The sequence below is a fragment of the Coregonus clupeaformis genome, chromosome 29 (genome assembly GCF_020615455.1).
Source record: "Coregonus clupeaformis isolate EN_2021a chromosome 29, ASM2061545v1, whole genome shotgun sequence".
NCBI classification, from domain to species: domain Eukaryota; kingdom Metazoa; phylum Chordata; class Actinopteri; order Salmoniformes; family Salmonidae; genus Coregonus; species Coregonus clupeaformis.
The window spans coordinates 9,011,772-9,026,348 of record NC_059220.1 but is presented as its reverse complement, the minus strand read 5'-3'; the positions used below and the strand labels follow the sequence as shown (position 1 = coordinate 9,026,348).

Sequence of the window (14,577 nt, the reverse complement as noted above, 5' to 3'; positions counted from 1 at the left end):
AGGTGCCTTATTGCCATTATAAACCTGTTACCAATGGAATTAGAAGAGTAAAAATACATGTTTTGTGGTATACCTCTGTGGTATACGGTCTGATATACCGCAGCTTTCAGCCAATCAGCATTCAGGGCTCAAACCACCCAGTTTATAATATAATATGATTGCCAAAAATGTCATAGAATGTCGTAGACTGTCATTCGTTTTGTGAATGTACTGTATGTAGTATCCATCCTATTTTGGTAATGATTCAAATTAGTTTTACTAAAGGCATTACTACCTAAAGTTTATTTTACAATTTATAAGTGTGTTGTTTATTGTGACTGCTGGGTTTGTACAACATTATTCTTACTTTTCCCAATTGTTAATAAACAATGGGTATTATCATCAGGAATATGAATAGGCTGTTTGATAGAAATGCCTTCATACAGTTGAATATGTTTATCTGTTTTAAACATGTATCCAATACAGTAGTGCAGAACATCGTTTCCATTCTGAAAGATATAGGTTTTGTTAGAATAAATTAAATATTTGTTTTGTTGTTGCACGTGTACTGAGTCATTCATTCATGACATCTGTCCTGTCTGTATTGGTCACATGTAGCAAAAAGAAAGTGTAGCTGTTCTCTGGTTTATATCACGAGCATACAACAAGCCTGATGTTGCTGTTGATATTTCAACATGGCAGGGGGTTTAGTATCATGAGCACGGCACAGAAGGTTGGTGGCACCTAAATTGGCTCAAGGTAATGGCTGGAGCGGGAATTGTTGGAATGGTATCAAATACATCAAACACATGGTTTCCAGACATTATTATGAGCCGTTCTCCACTCAGCAGCCTCCACTGATGCACGGAGTATACGTTTAAAGTTTTGGTAATTGGAGAGCAAGGAGTTGGAAAAAACAGCTTCATCTCGCGCTACGTCAACATACGCTTCAAGGATCAGCGTTGACTTCGCGTTGAAAACGACCGAACGGGACGGTGAGACAGTTGTGAGACTTCAGCTTTGGGACATTGCAGGTAAAGCAAGCAGGTTTATAGGACACAAACAGCTGAAATATTATCAGCAGATGTTTCCAGCTCGCACAGTCATGTTTTTTTCTCACTCATAAAACTATTAAGAAATAAGATTATCAAACTAACTCAACAAAGCCTATTAGAGTGAATAGAGCAGTGTATAATTTGTCATCACAAAATATGACTGGAATGAGGTCTTGATTATCTATGGTTCAGTGATATATTTCAACATAGATTTTTGGAGTGTGTTGACAATATTATGACGGTCACAGTTATGTGTTTCTCTGCTTTTGAGAAATCAAATCAAATGTTATTGGTCACATAAATTATTTAGCAGATGTTATTGCGGGTGTAGCGAAATGCTTGTGTTCCTAGCTCCAACAGTGCAGTAGTATCTAACAATTCACAACAATACACACAAATCTAAAAGGAAATTAATGGAATTAAATAATATATAAATATCAGGACGAGCAATGTCAGAGTGGCACTGACTAAAATACATTGAAATACAGTATATACATATGAAATTAGTAAAACAGTATGTAAACATTATTAAAGTGACCAGTGATTCCATGTCTATGTACATAGGGCAACAGCCTCTAAGGTGCAGGGTTGAGTATCTGGGTGGTAGCCGACTAGTGATGGCTATTTAGCAGTCTGATGGCCTTGATGATATTTTTGGCCTTCTTGTGACATCGGGTGCTGTAGGTGTCCTGGAGGGCAGGCAGTGTGCCCCCCATTGATGAGTTGGGCAGACCGCACCACCCTCTGGAGAGCCCTGCGGTTGCGGGCGGTGCAGTTGCCGTACCAGGTGGTGATACAGCCCGACAGGATGCTCTCAATTGTGCATCTGTAAAGGTTTGTGAGGGTCTTAGGGGCCAAGCCAAATTTCTTCAGCCTCCTGAAGTTGAAGAGGTGCTGTTGCGCCTTCTTCACCACACTGTCTGTGTGGGTGGACCATTTAAGATTGTCAGTGATGTGTACGTCGAGGAACTCGAAGCTTTTCACCTTCTCCACTGCGGTCCCGTCGATGTGGATAGGGGGTGCACCCTCTGCTGTCTCCTGATATTGGATCAGACTCTGGTGTTGGGGAGATTTACTAGGTTGTCTCCCCATGGGTTAAACATTTAGCTTTCCAAGTTGTACAGCCAGATTAACATGTATATAGGGAACAGCTTTCCAATCAAAGTTAAGAAGGATTTAAGAAAGCAAAGCAGATGACAACCTGTGTGGTGGTGTCCCAAAAGGTACGCTATTCTCTTGATAGTGCACTGCTTTTGACCAGGCCCATAGGGACACACTATTCCTGAAGGTCAGGAGCGGATTAGGAACATGTCCAGAGCGTACTACAAGGAGGCCATGGGGGCGTTCAAAGTCTTTGACGTGACCAAGATGGAGACATTAGAGACTGCCTCACAGTGGAAGCATGACCTAGATAGCAAAGTGAGACTGGCCAGTGGAAGCATGACCTAGATAGCAAAGTGAGACTGGCCAGTGGAAGCATGACCTAGATAGCAAAGTGAGACTGGCCAGTGGAAGCATGACCTAGATAGCAAAGTGAGACTGGCCAGTGGAAGCCCCTATCCCTGCTGTCCAAGTGTGACCACAAAGAGGGGAACAAGCAACTGTCTGCCCTCATGGACAACTACTGTGAAGAAGAAGGCTTCCTGGGGTGGTTTGAGACGTCAGCAAAGGTGAGGGAGATATCAGTTATGGAATGAAGTCACCTGATGTTAATTGTTTAACTGTAACATGGTAACAATGTACTCATAAAGGTTTACGGTGTGTACACATTAACTTTAAAGTTCGTACTATAGTAACAGTGCTTTACTGGGGTTTAAAGAAGCTGTGCAAGGCAAACATGTATTGCAATGGCTGTCAGTGAAACCACCATTGCCTTCACTCATCTGTTAGTAAAAGCTCTGTTCACCCTCATAGAGGGTTTGGGGACTAATGGATGTTGTAATTTAACGGAAAACTGCTACAAACCTGATACTGACTCTGACACTGACTAAAAGGGTTTACATTTCACCAGTCCTAAATAACCTCAGAATGATTTTTTTTTTTTTTCTTGTATCGTGTTCCCTTATGTCTGACTTTCAGGACAATCTCAATGTTGACGAGGCAGGAGCTTTCCTAGTGAAGCACATTCTGCAGATAGACAGAGGGCTGTCCAGCAGAGACAACACATGCTGCATATAGACAGAGGGCTGTCCAGCAGAGACAACACATGCTGCAGATAGACAGAGGGCTGTCCAGCAGAGACAACACATTCTGCAGATAGACAGAGGGCTGTCCAGCAGAGACAACACATGCTGCAGATAGACAGAGGGCTGTCCAGCAGAGACAACACATGCTGCAGATAGACAGAGGGCTGTCCAGCAGAGACAACACATGCTGCATATAGACAGAGGGCTGTCCAGCAGAGACAACACATGCTGCAGATAGACAGAGGGCTGTCCAGCAGAGACAACACATGCTGCAGATAGACAGAGGGCTGTCCAGCAGAGACAACACATGCTGCAGATAGACAGAGGGCTGTCCAGCAGAGACAACACATGCCATAGATAGACAGAGGGCTGTTCAGCAGACAACCAAAATGACAGCATCAACATGGGACAGTCAGAGACAACATTTAAATGCTGCTAGCACCACCATGGAGACAATGGACTCAGAGGGCAGAGGGCTATAGTGGGACTTGAACAGGGAGGGACAGCTGGGTAAAACTCATACCTGTACATATATATGTCATTTCAACCAAATTTTCCCACTGGATTAGGTGTGCTAGTTTATATAATTCTAATTTCACACCCTCATGAATGATTTCAGCACGTTCCAACAGTAGTACATTGGTATGGGGCAGTAGGCTACATGGGCTGTCTGTGTGGGGCTTGTAATAAATACCTCTTTGAAGATGATTTAGCTCATATCCCTGATAAATCTACTGATCCAATCAACAGGGTAATAAACAGACCAGCAGGACATACAGCCTGCTACACAGTCTCCTGGCTACAACACCCCACTGTTAGCCTAGTACACCGTTAGAAAAAAGGGTTCCAAAAGGGTTCTTTGGCTGTTCCCTTAGGAGAACCCTTTTTGGTTCCGGGAGAACTCTTTTTGGTTCCGGGAGAACACTTTTTGGTTCCACATAGAATCCTTTTGGGTTCCATGTAGAACCCTCTGTAAAAAGGGTCCTACATGGAACCCAAAAGGGTTCTACATTGAACCAAAAGGGTTCTACCTGGAACCAAAAAGGGTTATTCAAAGAGTTATCCTATGGGGACAGCCGAAGAACCCTTTTAGGTTCTAGATAGCTAATTTTTTTCTAAGAGTGTACAGTCTCCTGGCTGCAGCACGCCACCATGAAAAGGCTGACTGAGACAATATAAATATATAATTCATATAATAGTTATTATATTTCTATGGCTGTGACACTCCCTTTACACCAGTGGTGTCAAACTCATTCCATGGAGGGCCTAGTGTCTGCTGTTTTGGGGGGGTTTCCTTTCAATTAAGACCTAGACAACCAGGTGAGGGGAGTTCTTTACTAATTAGTGACCTTAAGTAATCAATCAAGTACAAGAGATGAGCGAAGACCTGCAGACAGTTGGCCCTCCATGGAGTGAGTTTGACAAACGTGCTTTACAGGGTCAAGACCTGCTTACACGGGTGACCCGATCTTGCTGTCATAAAAGTGAAACTGTGATATCCAAGAGTTTCATGAGGATTGACTAGAATTCCAAAATCTTTGTCTGTCAGTCAGTCTTATAAAATAAACTGTGTTAGCCTTTATAAGACTGACTGACATACAAACGTTTTAGAATTCTATTCTATCCTCATGAAACTCTTGGATATCATTATTCTACTTCCTCCCCAGATAGAGGAGACCTCTAAGACAAGGTTATTGTCAAACACTCACTCAGTGAACTTCCCAGCCACACTATAGCTTGACCCATTTTCTGGCACGCTTTCTTGAAGAAACATCTGAGAATGCAACATACTGCTTGTGTTGCACACACCCTCCGGAGATGTGTTCTATATTGGAGTGTGCTATATTCACTGTAGAGGACCCATCACAGTCTCTAGATGGAGAACTTCTGTTGAAAGGAGCAATCTGCAGTTCAAACCACAAAAAAAGTGGGCAACCGACCACTGTCTTGTTAAACAGTTAAGCAAGGGAAGGGGCAGTAGAAATGTAACCACTCTCAAATTCACAGACAAAGCTCTGGTTACAAGGACTGACCATCAATGAGATGATGGTTTTAACCATGTTTTGATATAGAGTGTTCACGGGCTATATGCTACAGTGTTTGATTACATTTATATTGTTTACAAACATTGGAGTAAAACAAGCTTCTATTTTGGGTTCTGATGGGGTACGACAGGTGAACTAAACTCATGGGGAATTTATAAGTTATATTCTTCAAGAATCAATGGGTATCATTAATTTAAAAGTAAAGAAAAAAAAAACATTACAAATTGCAGATTGCCACTTTAAGCGAAAAGCACATTCTGTTCTAACTTTGATCTTCCTGAAAGTAAAAAAACAACAACATCCATATTAAGTAGTGCTGTGCTGACTCTTATTACACTGAGTCTGGAACTCAGAACACATTTTTTTGCTCACCTTTGAGTTTAGCTTTCATTCAGGCACCTGATTGAGCAGCTTTGTACTCAGTCATAATTGCTGGCAAAGCCCATTCCACAAATACTTGAGGAATTTCTCATCAGTGTATATTATCCCCTCTTCAATAAGGGTATGCTGCTTTACACTTGTTATCCCTGTCAAGGAAACCTTAGAAAAAAAAAAGAAGAAAAAAAAAAAATAGATATATATATACTGTATGTCTGCTTGAATTAATTTCACAGTTTGGAGTGATTCTTTTCCCACACATTGTATTTTGTTGTTGTTTATTAATTTCATATTGCATATATTATTTTTTAAGTGAAACCTTGACCCTTATATTTGCTGGCATGCCGTATATTAGAGACAGGTTATTTTTACCCCCTATCTGTTATTTGCTATGCTGTAGTTTTACTTTGCGGTGTCCTCAGACTCCTCACTGTGCGTCTAGGGATCTGGTCTATCTGCTCTACTGTCTGCTGTGCTATACATTGCCTACAGTCTGTAGCGCTCAGCCACATTCAGGCTTCTGTCTCTATAACATACGGGCTGGTTTCCCGACAAAGGTTAAGCCTAGGCCTGGACTTAAAAGCCCTTTCAATGAAGATTCTCCACTGAGCATGTTTTTAGACCCAGGATTAGGCTTAATCTGTGTCCTATATGTTCAGATTAACTTCATCTTGAAAACTGTGAACCTGACAGCAGCTTAATAGCTGATGATACTGCATATTAACCATGGGCAGGTTTGGTGCAGCAGGACTGTCATGATCATGGTCATGCATTGCGCTGTTAGTTTACCTCCTATGGTAAGTCATTTTGCCTGAGGGAAAGTGACTGAGAAGAAGGAACACAACTTCTAAATATGGATTTACGTCCTAGATACAGGACAGACCTAGATTCAGGAGTCAAGCTGAGATGTTGCCCCAAATACTGTTACACTCCGGACAAACACATAATATCTAATTAATAACACATTAATAACTTATCCATTATACATGATATGCTCAGAAATGTGACATTTTGAATTATTCAAATAAAATAAAATGGTATTTGTCACATGCTTGGTAAACAACAGGTGTAGACTAACAGTGAAATGCTTACATACGGGACCTTCCCAACAATGCAGAGAGAAAAATAGAAATAATAGAGAAATAATAACAGGAGTAACTAGGCTATATAGATAGTCCAAGATAGCGTAGCAGTGCGGTCGCGTTCTCTTGTGTGTCCATGTAAATAGCCTGTTTTTTGTTTTTTTTTGGTATTTTATGTACATATTTCCCTATCACACTTTTCATCCTTCTACTAAATATACTTTCCTGCAACCCGCCTCACTCAATGTGGAACGGATTCTATTATTTACTCACCTTTATCTAGAATCTCCAGTTGAAACTAGCCAGCCAGCTAACTAGCTAACTAGCTACTTGCTATTAGCCACCGTTAGCGGTTTTCACCCAGAACATCGGATTTTCTGCCGGAATAACTGAATCACTGGACCTTAACACCGGATCTAGCTAGCCGCAACCGAATGGATGTCGAATGGATGTTGCTGTAGGCTAATCACCACTGCTCCCGTAGCACCAGTTAGCCTTGAGCCTTGAGCTAGCCCCGGCTATCTACCTCTCTGTCTACCGGACGGGAGTAGCCAGCTAACCAGCTAACTAGCTACTTGCTATTAGCCACCGTTAGCGGCTTTTCCCCATTGTCCGTGGCCTGCACTACCTACCAGCCAGCTCTAGCCTGGACTATTATCGGCCAGTCTGCACTGTCTGCACAGCGAGTTATCGACCCATGACCACGAAGATCCATCTGCTAGCTCCGGCTCGCTAGCACACGCAAACTACAACCGTGCTTCCTGCTCGCTGTGCTGAAGCACCAATTTGAACTGCTCTCGGACTCACATATTGCTGTTCACTGGACGTTATGATCACTCAGCTGCACAGCTGATGCCTGCTGGACTGTTCCTTAACACGGTACCTGTAACGATCCCGGCAGTCTGAGTCGGGTCCTGTCTGTGGACTAGTTTTTCTGCTCGGGATCTCCAGTTTCCCGAGGGTTCTGGAACGCTCCGGGGAGCTCTCTTGATTTCCGCACCTGCATCCCATCAGCAATCTGCACACCTGGTCCTGATCATCACCCTTCTTAGGCTCTGGCCTAACATCCATTCCCTGCCGGATCGTTAGCCATGAACATCACTCGTCCGGAACCTTCATCCAACCTCTGCCTGGTGATCGGCGGCTGCCGAGCCATGATTGGATCAACCACTGCACCCCCCAACAACTAATCAACGGCATCGCTCTGTTCCCTGGATTATTCAGCATCACTCTTGAATTTGTAAATAAACACTCACCTTCGTTTCAACTTACCTTGTCCTGGTCTGCTTCTGGGTTCTGGCTTTGTAACTCGTGACAGAACGATCCGGCCAGTAATGAACCCAGCGGACCTGGACTCTGTTCGTCATGCCATTTCCCATCAGGAGAAGATGTTGGGACAACATAGCACGGCACTACAGGAGATAGCGTTGTCAGTTCGGAACCTTTCTACCGGTCTGACGGAGGTCCAGAACCAGCGCGAAGTTTCCGGTGGAGGATCCACTACCGGTTTCACCCATCTCGCCTGCCGCGTCTGGAGCGGTGTCCTTCCATGAGCCCAAGGTTCCGACGCCGGATAAATATGAGGGGGAGCTGGGGAAGATGCCGTTCTTTCCTTATGCAGTGTGGGTTAGTGTTCGATCTACAGCCCTACTCTTATGCCACAGACAAGGCTAGGATAGCCTTTGTGATTGAGTTGCTGCGTGGTCGAGCGCTGGAGTGGGCTTCAGCCGTTTGGGAACGACAAGACCCCCTGCATGGCTTCATACCAGGGGTTCACGGCCGAGATGAGGAAGCTCTTCGACCATTCCGTCCGAGGGAGGGACGCAGCTAGGCGCCTGTTTTCGCTTCACCAAGGAACTCGCAGCGTGGCCGACTTCGTGATCGAGTTCAAGACGTTGGCTGTGGAGAGTGGGTGGAATGAGGAGTCTCTGCAAGCGGCCTTTTACCAGGGTCTGTCGGAGCAGCTCAAGGATGAGTTGATCTCCTATCCGGAGCCTAGTGACCTGGACAGCTTGGTAGCCTTGTCTATTCGGGTGGATAATCGAGTCCGAGAGCGAAGGAGGGAGAAGCAATGGGGGTCCGTCCAATCGATCAGCTTCTCAGTTCCCAGTCGGGTCGGGTGGTGGACCAGAACACGCCGATCATTCTCCACCACAAAGGATTAGTGGAGAGGTCCTCTCTCCCGATTCTGAACCCATGCAAGTGGGGCGGCACGGGTTAACCAAGGAGGAGCGTCAACATAGACGTAAGACCAACTGCTGCCTCTACTGTGGTAGCTCGGGACATTACATCTCCACTTGTTCCCGGCGGTCGTCAAACTGCCCGGCTCGCTAAAGTTGGGAGGACTTTTAGCGAGCCAGTTTCAACCTCTCAGTACCTCTGTCAGACCCCCGTTTCCGGCTACCCTTGTGAACAGGAATCAGAGCTTAGCGATTAACGCTTTTATCGATTCAGGTGCCGATGGAAGCTTTCTTGATGCCGAGTTGGTGGAACAGCTGGGGCTTTCCAAGGAGCAATTGCCGGAAGCCATTGAAGCGACCACTCTGAACGGCAGTAGTCTGGCACGATCACGATGAGGACTGAACCGGTTAAGATGCTGTTGTCGGGGAATCATTCGGAGATGATTTCATTCTTCATTCTGCCGTCTTCCCATGTTCCTCTGGTCCTTGGATACCCCTGGCTGAAGGAACACAATCCCACGTTCGATTGGGTGACGGGCAAGGTAACGAGTTGGAGCCTTGATTGTCATGCTAACTGTCTCAAGACTGCCTGTCCCCATTCGGTTCCCAGTCAGGTGATTGAGGCTAAACCCCCAGATTTGTCCCTGGTTCCCGAGACATATCACGATTTGGGGGAAGTGTTCAGTAAGCAGAAGGCTCTGTCACTCCCCTCCCCACCGACCATATGATTGTGCCATCAACCTGTTCCCTGGAGCTGTCTACCCCAAGGGAAGGTTATACAGTATCTCCCGCCCTGAACGTGAGGCTTTGGAGACCTACCTCAAGGAGTCCCTAGCTGCTGGTCTCGTTCGTCCCTCGTCATCACCCCCTGGGGGCAGGATTCTTCTTTGTGGGTAAGAAGGATGGCTCTCTTCGACCGTGTATTGATTATCGGGGGTTGAATGACATCACGGTCAAGAACAAGTATCCCTGCCCTTGATGAGTTCTGCCTTCGACTCCTTACAGGGTGCTACGGTGTTCACTAAGCTAGACCTACGCAATGCGTATCACATGGTCCGGATCAGAGAGGGAGACGAGTGGTTGACGGGTTTCAATACACCGATGGGTCGCTTCGAGTATCAGGTGATGCCGTTTGGACTGACCAATGCTCCAGCGGTATTCCAGAGTATGGTGAACGACGTCCTGAGAGATATGATCGGTCTCTTTGTGTTTGTTTACCTGGATGACATTCTGATCTTCTCGAAGGAACCTTCCGACCACGTCCAGCATGTCCGGCAGGTTCTGCAGCGATTGTTGGAGAATCGCCTGTTCGTGAAGGCCGAGAAGTGCGAGTTTCACGCCCACACGACATCCTTTCTCGGGTACATCATCTCCAGGGGAGAGATTAGGATGGACCAGGAGAAGGTTAGAGCGGTTCTGGAATGGGCCCAGCCCGGTACGAGATTGCAGCTCCAGAGATTTTTGGGGTTTGCGAATTTCTACCGCAGATTCATCCGGGATTACAGCCGTGTGGCCGCCTCCGTTAACTGCCTTGACTTCCAGTATCAGGAGCTTCAAGTGGAATCCGGAGGCGGATCGAGCGTTTCTGGATTTGAAGAGGCGATTCACCAACGCACCGATTCTCTCTCAACCGGACACGGCCCGTCAGTTCGTCGTTGAAGTGGACGCGTCTGATGTGGGAGTTGGCGCTATCCTGTCGCAGCGATGCTCCACGGACAGTAAACTCCATCCCTGCGCCTACTACTCTCGTCGCCTTTCGCCTGCGGAGAGGAATTACGATGTGGGTAACCGGGAGCTTTCGCGGTGAAACTTGCCTTGGAGGAGTGGCGCCACTGGTTGGAGGGGGCGGAGCAAACCGTTTATTGTCTGGACTGACCACAAGAATCTTGCTTACGTGCAATCGGCTAGACGTCTCAACTCCCGCCAGGCCAGGTGGTCGTTGTTTTTCGGACGATTCAATTTTTTCCCTGACGTTCCGACCTGGATCTAAGAACGGCAAGGACGCCTTGTCTCGGATGTTCTCCAAGACGGAGGAGAGTGGGTCCAAGACCGAGACAATTCTCCCCCGGAACTGCGTCGTGGGAGCTGTTAGGTGGAAGATTGAGGAGGAGGTGATGGCGGCTCTTCGGACGCAGCCCGGTCCCGGTAACGGTCCACCCGGTCGGTTGTTTGTGCCTGAGTCGGTTCGTCCTGCGGTCCTCAAATGGTCCCCACGCCAGCAAGATGGCTTGTCACCCTGGCGTGGCTCGGACGATGGCGTTTCTTCGCAGACGTTTTTGGTGGCCTGCCATGGCCGAGGATACTCGGGGTTATGTTGCTGCCTGTCCAGTGTGTGCGCAGAATAAGGGTACCAATCGGCCCAGCTCTGGACTACTTCACCCCCTTCCTATTCCCGGCGACCATGGTCGCATCTGGCCCTGGACTTTGTCACTGGGTTGCCCGCTTCTGAGGGGAACACGGTCGTTCTGACTATCGTGGACAGATTCAGCAAGTTCGCCCACTTTGTGCCAATTGCCAAGCTTTCCTCTGCCTCGGAGACGTCCGAGATCCTGGTTAGGAGGTTTTCAGGGTCCACGGGTTGCCCAGTGATATCGTTTCCGACCGTGGCCCTCAGTTTACCTCTGCTGTCTGGAAGTCCTTCTGTTTGGCCATTGGAGCTACAGTCAGTCTCACATCTGGTTTTCACCCCCAATCTAATGGTCAGGCGGAGAGAGCCAACCAGAAGATGGAATCACGCTACGCTGCCTGGCCTCTTCCAACCCCACCTCCTGGGTCTCTCAGTTGCCTTGGGTTGAGTATGCCCACAATACTCTCCCTACATCTGCCACTGGGATGTCTCCCTTCCAGTGCCTGTATGGCTACCAACCTCCCTTGTTCCCTTCTCAGGAGAAGGAGCTCTCAGTGCCTTCTGTTCAGGCCCATATTCGCCGTTGCCACCGGACCTGGCATCGGGCCAGAAAGGCACTCCTTAGAGTTTCGGACCGGTATCAGCTCCAGGCGATCGTGCCGGATCCCCGCTCCCACCTACACCATCGGAGATAGGGTCTGGTTGGCCACACGGGATCTTCCTTTACGGACTGAGTCTAGGAAGTTGTTACCGAAGTTCATTGGTCCGTTTGTGGTGGAGAAGGTGATCAATCCGGTGGCAGTTCGACTCAAACTCCCGAGGACGCTCAGAGTCCATCCCACCTTTCATGTCTCCTGCCTCAAGCCTGTTTTCCTCAGTCCTCTGTTGCCTCCTCCGCCTCCTCCTCCTCCTCCTCGGATGATCGGAGGTGGTCCTGCCTACACGGTGCGACGCATCATGGATTCCAGACGGCGGGGCCGGGGTTTCCAGTATCTCGTGGACTGGGAGGGGTATGGTCCTGAAGAGAGGAGTTGGATTCGCGGCGACAGATCCTAGATGCTGACCTCATCCGTGACTTCTACCGCCTCCATCCTGGCGCTCCGGGAGTCCGCCCGGTGGCGTTCGTCGGAGGGGGGGGTACTGTAACGATCCCGGCAGTCTGAGTCGGGTCCTGTCTGTGGACTAGTTTTTCTGCTCGGGATCTCCAGTTTCCCGAGGGTTCTGGAACGCTCCGGGGAGCTCTCTTGATTTCCGCACCTGCATCCCATCAGCAATCTGCACACCTGGTCCTGATCATCACCCTTCTTAGGCTCTGGCCTAACATCCATTCCCTGCCGGATCGTTAGCCATGAACATCACTCGTCCGGAACCTTCATCCAACCTCTGCCTGGTGATCGGCGGCTGCCGAGCCATGATTGGATCAACCACTGCACCCCCAACAACTAATCAACGCCGCCCGCTCTGTTCCCTGGATTATTCAGCATCACTCTTGAATTTGTAAATAAACACTCACCTTCGTTTCAACTTACCTTGTCCTGGTCTGCTTCTGGGTTCTGGCTTTGTAACTCGTGACAGTACCCTGTCCTGTTTATTCTGTTTAGCCTCAGCCCAAACTTTATCGCCATTACCAGTTGTTGTCTTAGCTCTCTCTAATAACACCTGTGATTGCTTTATGCCTCTCTCCCATGTCAATATGCCTTGCCTATTGCTGTTCCAGTTAATTCCTATTATACAATTTCACTGTAGAACCCCAAGTCCCTCTCAAACTGCCTCAAATAGTTCCTTTGTTCCACCCCCCATACACGCCGAGACCGGCTCAATCGGTGCCTCCAGTGATGCTATCTCTTTCATTGTTACCCAACGCTTAGGTTTACCTCCACTGTACTCATATCCTTCCATATCTTTGTCTGTACATAATGCCCTGAATCTTTTCTACAACGCCCGGAAATCTACCCCCTTTATTCTCTGTACCTAACGCACTAGAAGACCAGTTCTTAAAGCCTTTAGGCCCCCATTTATCCTCAGAGTTCGTACTGCTTGGTGACCTAAATTGGGATATGCTTAACACCCCAGCCATCCTACAATCCAAACTAGATGCCCTCAATCTCACACAAATTATATCAACGAACCTACCAGGTACAACTGTCACGCTCGTCGGGAACAGAGGAGGACCAAGGCGCAGCGTGGAATGCGAACATTTTATTTAATTTGAATGAACACACGAACAAAACAACAAAACGAAAACGTGACGTCCCTGGTTACATACACGAACCAACACGGAACAAGAAACCACACCCAATGAATGCCTAACGGCTACCTAAGTATGACTCCCAATCAGAGACAACGAGCTACAGCCGTCTCTGATTGGGAGCCACCCTGGCCAACATAGATATACAAAAACTAGAATACCCAAAGGAAACTCACACCCTGGCTCAACATACAAGTGTCCCCAGAGCCAGGGCGTGACAGTACCCCCCCCCCTAAAGGCGCGGACTCCGGCCGCGCCAACCAAACACCACAGGGGAGGGACCGGGTGGGCACTCCACCTAGGCGGCGGATCCGGCTCCGGGCCTGATCCCCACTCCCTCTCCAACCCCCCAAAGTATCCCTGGTCCGGTCTGGCCCCGCTGGCCGGAGCTGGACTGCACACTGGTGGAGCGGATTGCTCTAGGTCCGGCGTGAAGCAGCTGACCGGTGCTGAACCAGGCACCAGTGGAACAGGCACGGGCTGTGCCGGACTGACGACGCACACCACTGGCTTGGTGTGGGGAGCAGGAACGGGCCGAGCCGGGCTGACAAAACGCACCCCTGACTTGGTGCGGGGAGCAGGAGCGGGCCGGACCGGGCTGACGAAGCGCACCACTGACTTGGTGCGGGGAGCAGGAACAGGCCGAGCCGGGCTGACGAAGCGCACCACTGACTTGGTGTGGGGAGCAGGAACGGGCCGAGCCGGGCTGACGGGCGCACCACTGACTTGGTGCGGGAGCAGGAACGGGCCGAGCCGAAGCTGACGAAGCGCACCACTGACTTGGTGCGGGGAGCAGGAACGGGCCGAGCCGGGCTGACGAGCGCACCACTGACTTGGTGCGGGGAGCAGGAACAGGCCGGACCGTACTGGGGACACACACCACTGGTCCTACGCAGGGATCTGGAATGGGCCGGACCGGACTGGTAACACACCCCAGTACCTCTCGCCGTGCCTCTACACCTTCCATCCCCTCTTCGACCAGTGGCCCCCGTAACCTGGCGGCCTCCTCTGCCAACCCGCTGGGCCGCTCTGCCGCGGTCTCCTGCTGGCCCGTCGTCCACGGCGTTAGCCCCCCCT

The 14,577-nt window shown here is 48.6% G+C and overlaps 1 pseudogene; it reads left to right on the top strand.

Annotated features, from left to right (window-relative positions):
- The first annotated feature begins 694 nt into the window (after positions 1-694).
- Positions 695-3,212, top strand: LOC121544251 (annotated as a pseudogene).
- The last annotated feature ends 11,365 nt before the right edge of the window (positions 3,213-14,577 follow it).